Below are 13789 nucleotides of genomic sequence, written 5' to 3'. Positions count from 1 at the left end.
CCACCTTCGCAATAACACATTTGACAGGGATAGACGCAGGACTTGATCGCCTGACTGGGTGGATGTGTCGGCAGCAAAACAACCAGTCTCAGTTGTTTTCGCCAACAAATGCAAACCATTGTGCAGTATTAGGCAGACCTGGCACAGTCTCGGAGGAGAACCAGAGTTCAGGCTTCAATTCGTTCGTGTTATTTTCCTGGATCTCTGTTAATACTCGTCACACGACTTCCAGAGGCAATTCGTTCGCTTGCTCACCTCTCATGCATCGACACTGGAGTTATCATATCACCAGCAATACCATAGAGCCATTAATAAAAGCAAATTACTGCGGATGCTGGGATCTGAAACCAAAAGAGAAAATGCTGGAAAATCTCAGCAGGTCTGGCACCATCTGCAAGGAGAGAAAAGAGCTGACGTTTCGAGTCTAACTGATTAAAGATAAAGATAAAAACAAAGGGGGAGTATTATGGAGCTGTTTCTACCACGCTGAGAGGAGGTGAGTCAAGGCTCCAGATGCAAAGGTGATAATGACAGTGCATGGAGAGATTAAAGGGAGATTAAGAGGCGTGAATGACCCAGGCTGAAGCCAGCGCTATGTGACAAAATAAGTGAGGGATGGGTGAAGCAGAGACAAAATGGAAAACAGGGGAGAAGGGTAGCAAAGCGGGAAGAGGAGAGGCAAAAGGTATTGAGAGAGTGGGGAGCGAGAGAAAGAGAGACAGTCAAGAAATAAGAGGTACAGAACAGTGGCAAAAAAACACATCTAAAAAAGATAAATAAAATAATTGAAATAAAATTACCTGAAGTTGTTTGAATTCAACAACTTCAGACAATTTTACTTCGTTTTTTTATTTATCTTTTTTATCATTTCACCTGCACTATCATAGAGCCATTAGATGTGGACAGCACTGAAAACACAGTCTTCGGTCGCACTCGTCCATTCCGAACAGATATCCTCAACTCATCCAGTCGCGATTGCATGCACTTGACCCATTTCTCTCTCAACCCTTCCTATTCAAGTACACGTCCAGATTCCTGAACAGTATTGGAATTATACCATCCATCACCAGCTCGACTGGTAACTTATTCCAGAAACGCACCACCCTCTGCGTGCAGCCGTTGCCCCTCACTGCCTTTCGAATTCTCACCCTCCCACACCAGATTTATACCCTCTAGTTCTGAACTGCCCCACCTGAGCGAAAGGAACTTGTCTATTTACCCGATTCATTCCCCTCATGATTGAAAAACCTCCGTAAGATCAGCTCCCAGCCTCTGACGCGCCAGGCGAAATCGTGAGCGAGTGTTCAGCCTGTAAACGTTTGCACCTTTTCCATTTTCAAATGTATGGTGTAGCATGCTGTCTGAAGCAATCGTTTTAGCAGCTGACCTGTGGCTGACAAACTCTGCAGGAAGGCCTGATAACTTGCTGTCAAACGAAGATTGCATAAGCAACATGAGTCATTGAGCAAAACGTGCAATTGACTTCTAAGCTGTTGCTGACACCAAAGCAACTGCGTCGTTCGGGAGCAGAAAGAACCTCACTGATAGATTACAATTCCAATGCATTTGGCATAAGGTTCGTAGCAGTTAATCAGCAGCACATAACCCTGACTCCAAAGGTCTGTGAGTATCCAGAAGAACAGTGAGCGATCGTTGAAGGTACGGTTCTCCAGACGAAATTTGTCAACGTGAGAAGCTGCAGCTGAGCTGGTGGCGTTGCGATTGAAATTGCATGCGTCCGGACATTGTGCTTATTTTTAGATATCAGAGCAAATGGTTAACTCGAGTATGCGCGTTCGGAAAAGTAAATGTTTTTTTTTGTTGAAAAGCTTTGCAACGAAAGGAAATACTTCAGACTATCGTGCGATCGATGAGAAGCAGAAAATGCAGAGCAGCCGTGGTTGTGGGCACCGGCAATATAGGCATTTGCTCTCACTGAGCTGCCAGCGTTGGTCGGTTAGCTCAGCTGGTTAGAGCGTGGTGCTAATAACGCCAAGGTCGTGGGTTCGATCCCCACACTGACCACATGCAGCGCTTGTGCGGTTGCTGTGTTTCCAAACGACGTGCTCCACCAAGCCGGAAGCGCCACCTTCGCAATAACACATTTGACAGGGATAGACGCACGACTTGATCGCCTGACTGGGTGGATGTGTCGGCAGCAAAACAACCAGTCTCAGTTGTTTTCGCCAACAAATACAAAACATTGTGCAGTATTAGGCAGACCTGGCACAGTCTCGGAGGAGAACCAGAGTTCAGGCTTCAATTCGTTCGTGTTATTTTCCTGGATCTCTGTTAATACTCGTCACACGACTTCCAGAGGCAATTCGTTCGCTTGCTCACCTCTCATGCGTCGACACTGGAGTTATCATATCACCAGCAATACCATAGAGCCATTAATAAAAGCAAATTACTGCGGATGCTGGGATCTGAAACCAAAAGAGAAAATGCTGGAAAATCTCAGCAGGTCTGGCACCATCTGCAAGGAGAGAAAAGAGCTGACGTTTCGAGTCTAACTGATTAAAGATAAAGATAAAAACAAAGGGGGAGTATTATGGAGCTGTTTCTACCACGCTGAGAGGAGGTGAGTCAAGGCTCCAGATGCAAAGGTGATAATGACAGTGCATGGAGAGATTAAAGGGAGATTAAGAGGCGTGAATGACCCAGGCTGAAGCCAGCGCTATGTGACAAAATAAGTGAGGGATGGGTGAAGCAGAGACAAAATGGAAAACAGGGGAGAAGGGTAGCAAAGCGGGAAGAGGAGAGGCAAAAGGTATTGAGAGAGTGGGGAGCGAGAGAAAGAGAGACAGTCAAGAAATAAGAGGTACAGAACAGTGGCAAAAAAAACACAACTAAAAAAGATAAATAAAATAATTGAAATAAAATTACCTGAAGTTGTTTGAATTCAACAACTTCAGACAATTTTACTTCGTTTTTTTATTTATCTTTTTTATCATTTCACCTGCACTATCATAGAGCCATTAGATGTGGACAGCACTGAAAACACAGTCTTCGGTCGCACTCGTCCATTCCGAACAGATATCCTCAACTCATCCAGTCGCGATTGCATGCACTTGACCCATTTCTCTCTCAACCCTTCCTATTCAAGTACACGTCCAGATTCCTGAACAGTATTGGAATTATACCATCCATCACCAGCTCGACTGGTAACTTATTCCAGAAACGCACCACCCTCTGCGTGCAGCCGTTGCCCCTCACTGCCTTTCGAATTCTCACCCTCCCACACCAGATTTATACCCTCTAGTTCTGAACTGCCCCACCTGAGCGAAAGGAACTTGTCTATTTCCCCGATTCATTCCCCTCATGATTGAAAAACCTCCGTAAGATCAGCTCCCAGCCTCTGACGCGCCAGGCGAAATCGTGAGCGAGTGTTCAGCCTGTAAACGTTTGCACCTTTTCCATTTTCAAATGTAGGGTGTAGCATGCTGTCTGAAGCAATCGTTTTAGCAGCTGACCTGTCGCTGACAAACTCTGCAGGAAGGCCTGATAACTTGCTGTCAAACGAAGATTGCATAAGCAACATGAGTCATTGAGCAAAACGTGCAATTGACTTCTAAGCTGTTGCTGACACCAAAGCAACTGCGTCGTTCGGGAGCAGAAAGAACCTCAATGATAGATTACAATTCCAATGCATTTGGCATAAGGTTCGTAGCAGTTAATCAGCAGCACATAACCCTGACTCCAAAGGTCTGTGAGTATCCAGAAGAACAGTGAGCGATCGTTGAAGGTACGGTTCTCCAGACGAAATTTGTCAACGTGAGAAGCTGCAGCTGAGCTGGTGGCGTTGCGATTGAAATTGCATGCGTCCGGACATTGTGCTTATTTTTAGATATCAGAGCAAATGGTTAACTCGAGTATGCGCGTTCGGAAAAGTAAATGTTTTTTTTTTGTTGAAAAGCTTTGCAACGAAAGGAAATACTTCAGACTATCGTGCGATCGATGAGAAGCAGAAAATGCAGAGCAGCCGTGGTTGTGGGCACCGGCAATATAGGCATTTGCTCTCGCTGAGCTGCCAGCGTTGGTCGGATAGCTCAGCTGGTTAGAGCGTGGTGCTAATAACGCCAAGGTCGTGGGTTCGATCCCCACACTGACCACATGCAGCGCTTGTGCGGTTGCTGTGTTTCCAAACGACGTGCTCCACCAAGCCGGAAGCGCCACCTTCGCAATAAAAGATTTGACAGGGATAGACGCAGGGCTTGATCGCCTGACTGGGTGGATGTGTCGGCAGCAAAACAACCAGTCTCCGTTGTTTTCGCCAGCAAATGCAAAACATTGTGCAGTATTAGGCAGACCTGGCACAGTCTCGGAGGAGAACCAGAGTTCAGGCTTCAATTCGTTCGTGTTATTTTCCTGGATCTCTGTTAATACTCGTCACACGACTTCCAGAGGCAATTCGTTCGCTTGCTCACCTCTCATGCATCGACACTGGAGTTATCATATCACCAGCAATACCATAGAGCCATTAATAAAAGCAAATTACTGCGGATGCTGGGATCTGAAACCAAAAGAGAAAATGCTGGAAAATCTCAGCAGGTCTGGCACCATCTGCAAGGAGAGAAAAGAGCTGACGTTTCGAGTCTAACTGATTAAAGATAAAGATAAAAACAAAGGGGGAGTATTATGGAGCTGTTTCTACCACGCTGAGAGGAGGTGAGTCAAGGCTCCAGATGCAAAGGTGATAATGACAGTGCATGGAGAGATTAAAGGGAGATGAAGAGGCGTGAATGACCCAGGCTGAAGCCAGCGCTATGTGACAAAATAAGTGAGGGATGGGTGAAGCAGAGACAAAATGGAAAACAGGGGAGAGGCAAAAGGTATTGAGAGAGTGGGGAGCGAGAGAAAGAGAGACAGTCAAGAAATAAGAGGTACAGAACAGTGGCAAAAAAAACACAACTAAAAAAGATAAATAAAATAATTGAAATAAAATTACCTGAAGTTGTTTGAATTCAACAACTTCAGACAATTTTACTTCGTTTTTTTATTTATCTTTTTTAACATTTCACCTGCACTATCATAGAGCCATTAGATGTGGACAGCACTGAAAACACAGTCTTCGGTCGCACTCGTCCATTCCGAACAGATATCCTCAACTCATCCAGTCGCGATTGCATGCACTTGACCCATTTCTCTCTCAACCCTTCCTATTCAAGTACACGTCCAGATTCCTTAACAGTATTGGAATTATACCATCCATCACCAGCTCGACTGGTAACTTATTCCAGAAACGCACCACCCTCTGCGTGCAGCCGTTGCCCCTCACTGCCTTTCGAATTCTCACCCTCCCACACCAGATTTATACCCTCTAGTTCTGAACTGCCCCACCTGAGCGAAAGGAACTTGTCTATTTACCCGATTCATTCCCCTCATGATTGAAAAACCTCCGTAAGATCAGCTCCCAGCCTCTGACGCGTCAGGCGAAATCGTGAGCGAGTGTTCAGCCTGTAAACGTTTGCACCTTTTCCATTTTCAAATGTAGGGTGTAGCATGCTGTCTGAAGCAATCGTTTTAGCAGCTGACCTGTGGCTGACAAACTCTGCAGGAAGGCCTGATAACTTGCTGTCAAACGAAGATTGCATAAGCAACATGAGTCATTGAGCAAAACGTGCAATTGACTTCTAAGCTGTTGCTGACACCAAAGCAACTGCGTCGTTCGGGAGCAGAAAGAACCTCACTGATAGATTACAATTCCAATGCATTTGGCATAAGGTTCGTAGCAGTTAATCAGCAGCACATAACCCTGACTCCAAAGGTCTGTGAGTATCCAGAAGAACAGTGAGCGATCGTTGAAGGTACGGTTCTCCAGACGAAATTTGTCAACGTGAGAAGCTGCAGCTGAGCTGGTGGCGTTGCGATTGAAATTGCATGCGTCCGGACATTGTGCTTATTTTTAGATATCAGAGCAAATGGTTAACTCGAGTATGCGCGTTCGGAAAAGTAAATGTTTTTTTTTGTTGAAAAGCTTTGCAACGAAAGGAAATACTTCAGACTATCGTGCGATCGATGAGAAGCAGAAAATGCAGAGCAGCCGTGGTTGTGGGCACCGGCAATATAGGCATTTGCTCTCGCTGAGCTGCCAGCGTTGGTCGGTTAGCTCAGCTGGTTAGAGCGTGGTGCTAATAACGCCAAGGTCGTGCGTTCGCTCCCCACACTGACCACATGCAGCGCTTGTGCGGTTGCTGTGTTTCCAAACGACGTGCTCCACCAAGCCGGAAGCGCCGCCTTTGCAATAAAACATTTGACAGGGATAGACGCACGACTTGATCGCCTGACTGGGTGGATGTGTCGGCAGCAAAACAACCAGTCTCAGTTGTTTTCGCCAACAAATGCAAAACATTGTGCAGTATTAGGCAGACCTGGCCCAGTCTCGGAGGAGAACCAGAGTTCAGGCTTCAATTCGTTCGTGTTATTTTCCTGGATCTCTGTTAATACTCGTCACACGACTTCCAGAGGCAATTCGTTCGCTTGCTCACCTCTCATGCATCGACACTGGAGTTATCATATCACCAGCAATACCATAGAGCCATTAATAAAAGCAAATTACTGCGGATGCTGGGATCTGAAACCAAAAGAGAAAATGCTGGAAAATCTCAGCAGGTCTGGCACCATCTGCAAGGAGAGAAAAGAGCTGACGTTTCGAGTCTAACTGATTAAAGATAAAGATAAAAACAAAGGGGGAGTATTATGGAGCTGTTTCTACCACGCTGAGAGGAGGTGAGTCAAGGCTCCAGATGCAAAGGTGATAATGACAGTGCATGGAGAGATTAAAGGGAGATTAAGAGGCGTGAATGACCCAGGCTGAAGCCAGCGCTATGTGACAAAATAAGTGAGGGATGGGTGAAGCAGAGACAAAATGGAAAACAGGGGAGAAGGGTAGCAAAGCGGGAAGAGGAGAGGAAAAAGGTATTGAGAGAGTGGGGAGCGAGAGAAAGAGAGACAGTCAAGAAATAAGAGGTACAGAACAGTGGCAAAAAAAACACAACTAAAAAAGATAAATAAAATAATTGAAATAAAATTACCTGAAGTTGTTTGAATTCAACAACTTCAGACAATTTTACTTCGTTTTTTTATTTATCTTTTTTAACATTTCACCTGCACTATCATAGAGCCATTAGATGTGGACAGCACTGAAAACACAGTCTTCGGTCGCACTCGTCCATTCCGAACAGATATCCTCAACTCATCCAGTCGCGATTGCATGCACTTGACCCATTTCTCTCTCAACCCTTCCTATTCAAGTACACGTCCAGATTCCTTAACAGTATTGGAATTATACCATCCATCACCAGCTCGACTGGTAACTTATTCCAGAAACGCACCACCCTCTGCGTGCAGCCGTTGCCCCTCACTGCCTTTCGAATTCTCACCCTCCCACACCAGATTTATACCCTCTAGTTCTGAACTGCCCCACCTGAGCGAAAGGAACTTGTCTATTTACCCGATTCATTCCCCTCATGATTGAAAAACCTCCGTAAGATCAGCTCCCAGCCTCTGACGCGTCAGGCGAAATCGTGAGCGAGTGTTCAGCCTGTAAACGTTTGCACCTTTTCCATTTTCAAATGTAGGGTGTAGCATGCTGTCTGAAGCAATCGTTTTAGCAGCTGACCTGTGGCTGACAAACTCTGCAGGAAGGCCTGATAACTTGCTGTCAAACGAAGATTGCATAAGCAACATGAGTCATTGAGCAAAACGTGCAATTGACTTCTAAGCTGTTGCTGACACCAAAGCAACTGCGTCGTTCGGGAGCAGAAAGAACCTCACTGATAGATTACAATTCCAATGCATTTGGCATAAGGTTCGTAGCAGTTAATCAGCAGCACATAACCCTGACTCCAAAGGTCTGTGAGTATCCAGAAGAACAGTGAGCGATCGTTGAAGGTACGGTTCTCCAGACGAAATTTGTCAACGTGAGAAGCTGCAGCTGAGCTGGTGGCGTTGCGATTGAAATTGCATGCGTCCGGACATTGTGCTTATTTTTAGATATCAGAGCAAATGGTTAACTCGAGTATGCGCGTTCGGAAAAGTAAATGTTTTTTTTTTGTTGAAAAGCTTTGCAACGAAAGGAAATACTTCAGACTATCGTGCGATCGATGAGAAGCAGAAAATGCAGAGCAGCCGTGGTTGTGGGCACCGGCAATATAGGCATTTGCTCTCGCAGAGCTGCCAGCGTTGGTTGGTTAGCTCAGCTGGTTAGAGCGTGGTGCTAATAACGCCAAGGTCGTGCGTTCGCTCCCCACACTGACCACATGCAGCGCTTGTGCGGTTGCTGTGTTTCCAAACGACGTGCTCCACCAAGCCGGAAGCGCCGCCTTTGCAATAAAGCATTTGACAGGGATAGACGCACGACTTGATCGCCTGACTGGGTGGATGTGTCGGCAGCAAAACAACCAGTCTCAGTTGTTTTCGCCAACAAATGCAAAACATTGTGCAGTATTAGGCAGACCTGGCCCAGTCTCGGAGGAGAACCAGAGTTCAGGCTTCAATTCGTTCGTGTTATTTTCCTGGATCTCTGTTAATACTCGTCACACGACTTCCAGAGGCAATTCGTTCGCTTGCTCACCTCTCATGCATCGACACTGGAGTTATCATATCACCAGCAATACCATAGAGCCATTAATAAAAGCAAATTACTGCGGATGCTGGGATCTGAAACCAAAAGAGAAAATGCTGGAAAATCTCAGCAGGTCTGGCACCATCTGCAAGGAGAGAAAAGAGCTGACGTTTCGAGTCTAACTGATTAAAGATAAAGATAAAAACAAAGGGGGAGTATTATGGAGCTGTTTCTACCACGCTGAGAGGAGGTGAGTCAAGGCTCCAGATGCAAAGGTGATAATGAGGAGAGGAAAAAGGTATTGAGAGAGTGGGGAGCGAGAGAAAGAGAGACAGTCAAGAAATAAGAGGTACAGAACAGTGGCAAAAAAACACAACTAAAAAAGATAAATAAAATAATTGAAATAAAATTACCTGAAGTTGTTTGAATTCAACAACTTCAGACAATTTTACTTCGTTTTTTTATTTATCTTTTTTATCATTTCACCTGCACTATCATAGAGCCATTAGATGTGGACAGCACTGAAAACACAGTCTTCGGTCGCACTCGTCCATTCCGAACAGATATCCTCAACTCATCCAGTCGCGATTGCATGCACTTGACCCATTTCTCTCTCAACCCTTCTTATTCAAGTACACGTCCAGATTCCTTAACAGTATTGGAATTATACCATCCATCACCAGCTCGACTGGTAACTTATTCCAGAAACGCACCACCCTCTGCGTGCAGCCGTTGCCCCTCACTGCCTTTCGAATTCTCACCCTCCCACACCAGATTTATACCCTCTAGTTCTGAACTGCCCCACCTGAGCGAAAGGAACTTGTCTATTTACCCGATTCATTCCCCTCATGATTGAAAAACCTCCGTAAGATCAGCTCCCAGCCTCTGACGCGCCAGGCGAAATCGTGAGCGAGTGTTCAGCCTGTAAACGTTTGCACCTTTTCCATTTTCAAATGTAGGGTGTAGCATGCTGTCTGAAGCAATCGTTTTAGCAGCTGATCTGTCGCTGACAAACTCTGCAGGAAGGCCTGATAACTTGCTGTCAAACGAAGATTGCATAAGCAACATGAGTCATTGAGCAAAACGTGCAATTGACTTCTAAGCTGTTGCTGACACCAAAGCAACTGCGTCGTTCGGGAGCAGAAAGAACCTCACTGATAGATTACAATTCCAATGCATTTGGCATAAGGTTCGTAGCAGTTAATCAGCAGCACATAACCCTGACTCCAAAGGTCTGTGAGTATCCAGAAGAACAGTGAGCGATCGTTGAAGGTACGGTTCTCCAGACGAAATTTGTCAACGTGAGAAGCTGCAGCTGAGCTGGTGGCGTTGCGATTGAAATTGCATGCGTCCGGACATTGTGCTTATTTTTAGATATCAGAGCAAATGGTTAACTCGAGTATGCGCGTTCGGAAAAGTAAATGTTTTTTTTTGTTGAAAAGCTTTGCAACGAAAGGAAATACTTCAGACTATCGTGCGATCGATGAGAAGCAGAAAATGCAGAGCAGCCGTGGTTGTGGGCACCGGCAATATAGGCATTTGCTCTCGCTAAGCTGCCAGCGTTGGTCGGTTAGCTCAGCTGGTTAGAGCGTGGTGCTAATAACGCCAAGGTCGTGGGTTCGATCCCCACACTGACCACATGCAGCGCTTGTGCGGTTGCTGTGTTTCCAAACGACGTGCTCCACCCAGCCGGAAGCGCCACCTTCGCAATAAAACATTTGACAGGGATAGACGCAGGACTTGATCGCCTGACTGGGTGGATGTGTCGGCAGCAAAACAACCAGTCTCAGTTGTTTTCGCCAACAAATGCAAAACATTGTGCAGTATTAGGCAGACCTGGCACAGTCTCGGAGGAGAACCAGAGTTCAGGCTTCAATTCGTTCGTGTTATTTTCCTGGATCTCTGTTAATACTCGTCACACGACTTCCAGAGGCAATTCGTTCGCTTGCTCACCTCTCATGCATCGACACTGGAGTTATCATATCACCAGCAATACCATAGAGCCATTAATAAAAGCAAATTACTGCGGATGCTGGGATCTGAAACCAAAAGAGAAAATGCTGGAAAATCTCAGCAGGTCTGGCACCATCTGCAAGGAGAGAAAAGAGCTGACGTTTCGAGTCTAACTGATTAAAGATAAAGATAAAAACAAAGGGGGAGTATTATGGAGCTGTTTCTACCACGCTGAGAGGAGGTGAGTCAAGGCTCCAGATGCAAAGGTGATAATGAGGAGAGGAAAAAGGTATTGAGAGAGTGGGGAGCGAGAGAAAGAGAGACAGTCAAGAAATAAGAGGTACAGAACAGTGGCAAAAAAACACAACTAAAAAAGATAAATAAAATAATTGAAATAAAATTACCTGAAGTTGTTTGAATTCAACAACTTCAGACAATTTTACTTCGTTTTTTTATTTATCTTTTTTATCATTTCACCTGCACTATCATAGAGCCATTAGATGTGGACAGCACTGAAAACACAGTCTTCGGTCGCACTCGTCCATTCCGAACAGATATCCTCAACTCATCCAGTCGCGATTGCATGCACTTGACCCATTTCTCTCTCAACCCTTCTTATTCAAGTACACGTCCAGATTCCTTAACAGTATTGGAATTATACCATCCATCACCAGCTCGACTGGTAACTTATTCCAGAAACGCACCACCCTCTGCGTGCAGCCGTTGCCCCTCACTGCCTTTCGAATTCTCACCCTCCCACACCAGATTTATACCCTCTAGTTCTGAACTGCCCCACCTGAGCGAAAGGAACTTGTCTATTTACCCGATTCATTCCCCTCATGATTGAAAAACCTCCGTAAGATCAGCTCCCAGCCTCTGACGCGCCAGGCGAAATCGTGAGCGAGTGTTCAGCCTGTAAACGTTTGCACCTTTTCCATTTTCAAATGTAGGGTGTAGCATGCTGTCTGAAGCAATCGTTTTAGCAGCTGACCTGTCGCTGACAAACTCTGCAGGAAGGCCTGATAACTTGCTGTCAAACGAAGATTGCATAAGCAACATGAGTCATTGAGCAAAACGTGCAATTGACTTCTAAGCTGTTGCTGACACCAAAGCAACTGCGTCGTTCGGGAGCAGAAAGAACCTCACTGATAGATTACAATTCCAATGCATTTGGCATAAGGTTCGTAGCAGTTAATCAGCAGCACATAACCCTGACTCCAAAGGTCTGTGAGTATCCAGAAGAACAGTGAGCGATCGTTGAAGGTACGGTTCTCCAGACGAAATTTGTCAACGTGAGAAGCTGCAGCTGAGCTGGTGGCGTTGCGATAGAAATTGCATGCGTCCGGACACTGTGCTTATTTTTAGATATCAGAGCAAATGGTTAACTCGAGTATGCGCGTTCGGAAAAGTAAATGTTTTTTTTTGTTGAAAAGCTTTGCAACGAAAGGAAATACTTCAGACTATCGTGCGATCGATGAGAAGCAGAAAATGCAGAGCAGCCGTGGTTGTGGGCACCGGCAATATAGGCATTTGCTCTCGCAGAGCTGCCAGCGTTGGCCGCTTCGCTCAGCTGGTTAGAGCGTGGTGCTAATAACGCCAAGGTCGTGGGTTCGATCCCCACACTGACCACATGCAGCGCTTGTGCGGTTGCTGTGTTTCCAAACGACGTGCTCCACCCAGCCGGAAGCGCCACCTTCGGCAATAAAACATTTGACAGGGATAGACGCACGACTTGATCGCCTGACTGGGTGGATGTGTCGGCAGCAAAACAACCAGTCTCAGTTGTTTTCGCCAACAAATGCAAAACATTGTGCAGTATTAGGCAGACCTGGCACAGTCTCGGAGGAGAACCAGAGTTCAGGCTTCAATTCGTTCGTGTTATTTTCCTGGATCTCTGTTAATACTCGTCACACGACTTCCAGAGGCAATTCGTTCGCTTGCTCACCTCTCATGCATCGACACTGGAGTTATCATATCACCAGCAATACCATAGAGCCATTAATAAAAGCAAATTACTGCGGATGCTGGGATCTGAAACCAAAAGAGAAAATGCTGGAAAATCTCAGCAGGTCTGGCACCATCTGCAAGGAGAGAAAAGAGCTGACGTTTCGAGTCTAACTGATTAAAGATAAAGATAAAAACAAAGGGGGAGTATTATGGAGCTGTTTCTACCACGCTGAGAGGAGGTGAGTCAAGGCTCCAGATGCAAAGGTGATAATGACAGTGCATGGAGAGATTAAAGGGAGATTAAGAGGCGTGAATGACCCAGGCTGAAGCCAGCGCTATGTGACAAAATAAGTGAGGGATGGGTGAAGCAGAGACAAAATGGAAAACAGGGGAGAAGGGTAGCAAAGCGGGAAGAGGAGAGGAAAAAGGTATTGAGAGAGTGGGGAGCGAGAGAAAGAGAGACAGTCAAGAAATAAGAGGTACAGAACAGTGGCAAAAAAAACACAACTAAAAAAGATAAATAAAATAATTGAAATAAAATTACCTGAAGTTGTTTGAATTCAACAACTTCAGACAATTTTACTTCGTTTTTTTATTTATCTTTTTTAACATTTCACCTGCACTATCATAGAGCCATTAGATGTGGACAGCACTGAAAACACAGTCTTCGGTCGCACTCGTCCATTCCGAACAGATATCCTCAACTCATCCAGTCGCGATTGCATGCACTTGACCCATTTCTCTCTCAACCCTTCCTATTCAAGTACACGTCCAGATTCCTTAACAGTATTGGAATTATACCATCCATCACCAGCTCGACTGGTAACTTATTCCAGAAACGCACCACCCTCTGCGTGCAGCCGTTGCCCCTCACTGCCTTTCGAATTCTCACCCTCCCACACCAGATTTATACCCTCTAGTTCTGAACTGCCCCACCTGAGCGAAAGGAACTTGTCTATTTACCCGATTCATTCCCCTCATGATTGAAAAACCTCCGTAAGATCAGCTCCCAGCCTCTGACGCGCCAGGCGAAATCGTGAGCGAGTGTTCAGCCTGTAAACGTTTGCACCTTTTCCATTTTCAAATGTAGGGTGTAGCATGCTGTCTGAAGCAATCGTTTTAGCAGCTGACCTGTCGCTGACAAACTCTGCAGGAAGGCCTGATAACTTGCTGTCAAACGAAGATTGCATAAGCAACATGAGTCATTGAGCAAAACGTGCAATTGACTTCTAAGCTGTTGCTGACACCAAAGCAACTGCGTCGTTCGGGAGCAGAAAGAACCTCACTGATAGATTACAATTCCAATGCATTTGGCATAAGGTT

At 45.6% G+C, this 13789-nt stretch overlaps 3 non-coding genes across 3 annotated transcripts; all 3 read left to right on the top strand.

The window, feature by feature from the left end:
- Positions 1-1951: 1951 nt before the first annotated feature.
- trnai-aau (transfer RNA isoleucine (anticodon AAU)) lies at positions 1952-2025 on the top strand. Its single transcript has one exon. It is a non-coding gene; the product is annotated as a tRNA-Ile (tRNA).
- A 2013-nt stretch (positions 2026-4038) lies between these two features.
- Positions 4039-4112, top strand: trnai-aau (transfer RNA isoleucine (anticodon AAU)). The gene has a single exon. It is a non-coding gene; the product is annotated as a tRNA-Ile (tRNA).
- Positions 4113-10130: 6018 nt separating this feature from the next.
- Positions 10131-10204, top strand: trnai-aau (transfer RNA isoleucine (anticodon AAU)). Its single transcript has one exon. It is a non-coding gene; the product is annotated as a tRNA-Ile (tRNA).
- The last annotated feature ends 3585 nt before the right edge of the window (positions 10205-13789 follow it).

Source organism: Chiloscyllium punctatum, chromosome 17 (assembly GCF_047496795.1).
Source record: "Chiloscyllium punctatum isolate Juve2018m chromosome 17, sChiPun1.3, whole genome shotgun sequence".
Classification (NCBI taxonomy): domain Eukaryota; kingdom Metazoa; phylum Chordata; class Chondrichthyes; order Orectolobiformes; family Hemiscylliidae; genus Chiloscyllium; species Chiloscyllium punctatum.
Note: the sequence above shows the minus strand (reverse complement) of the source record. Positions and strands in the feature narration are given on the sequence as shown.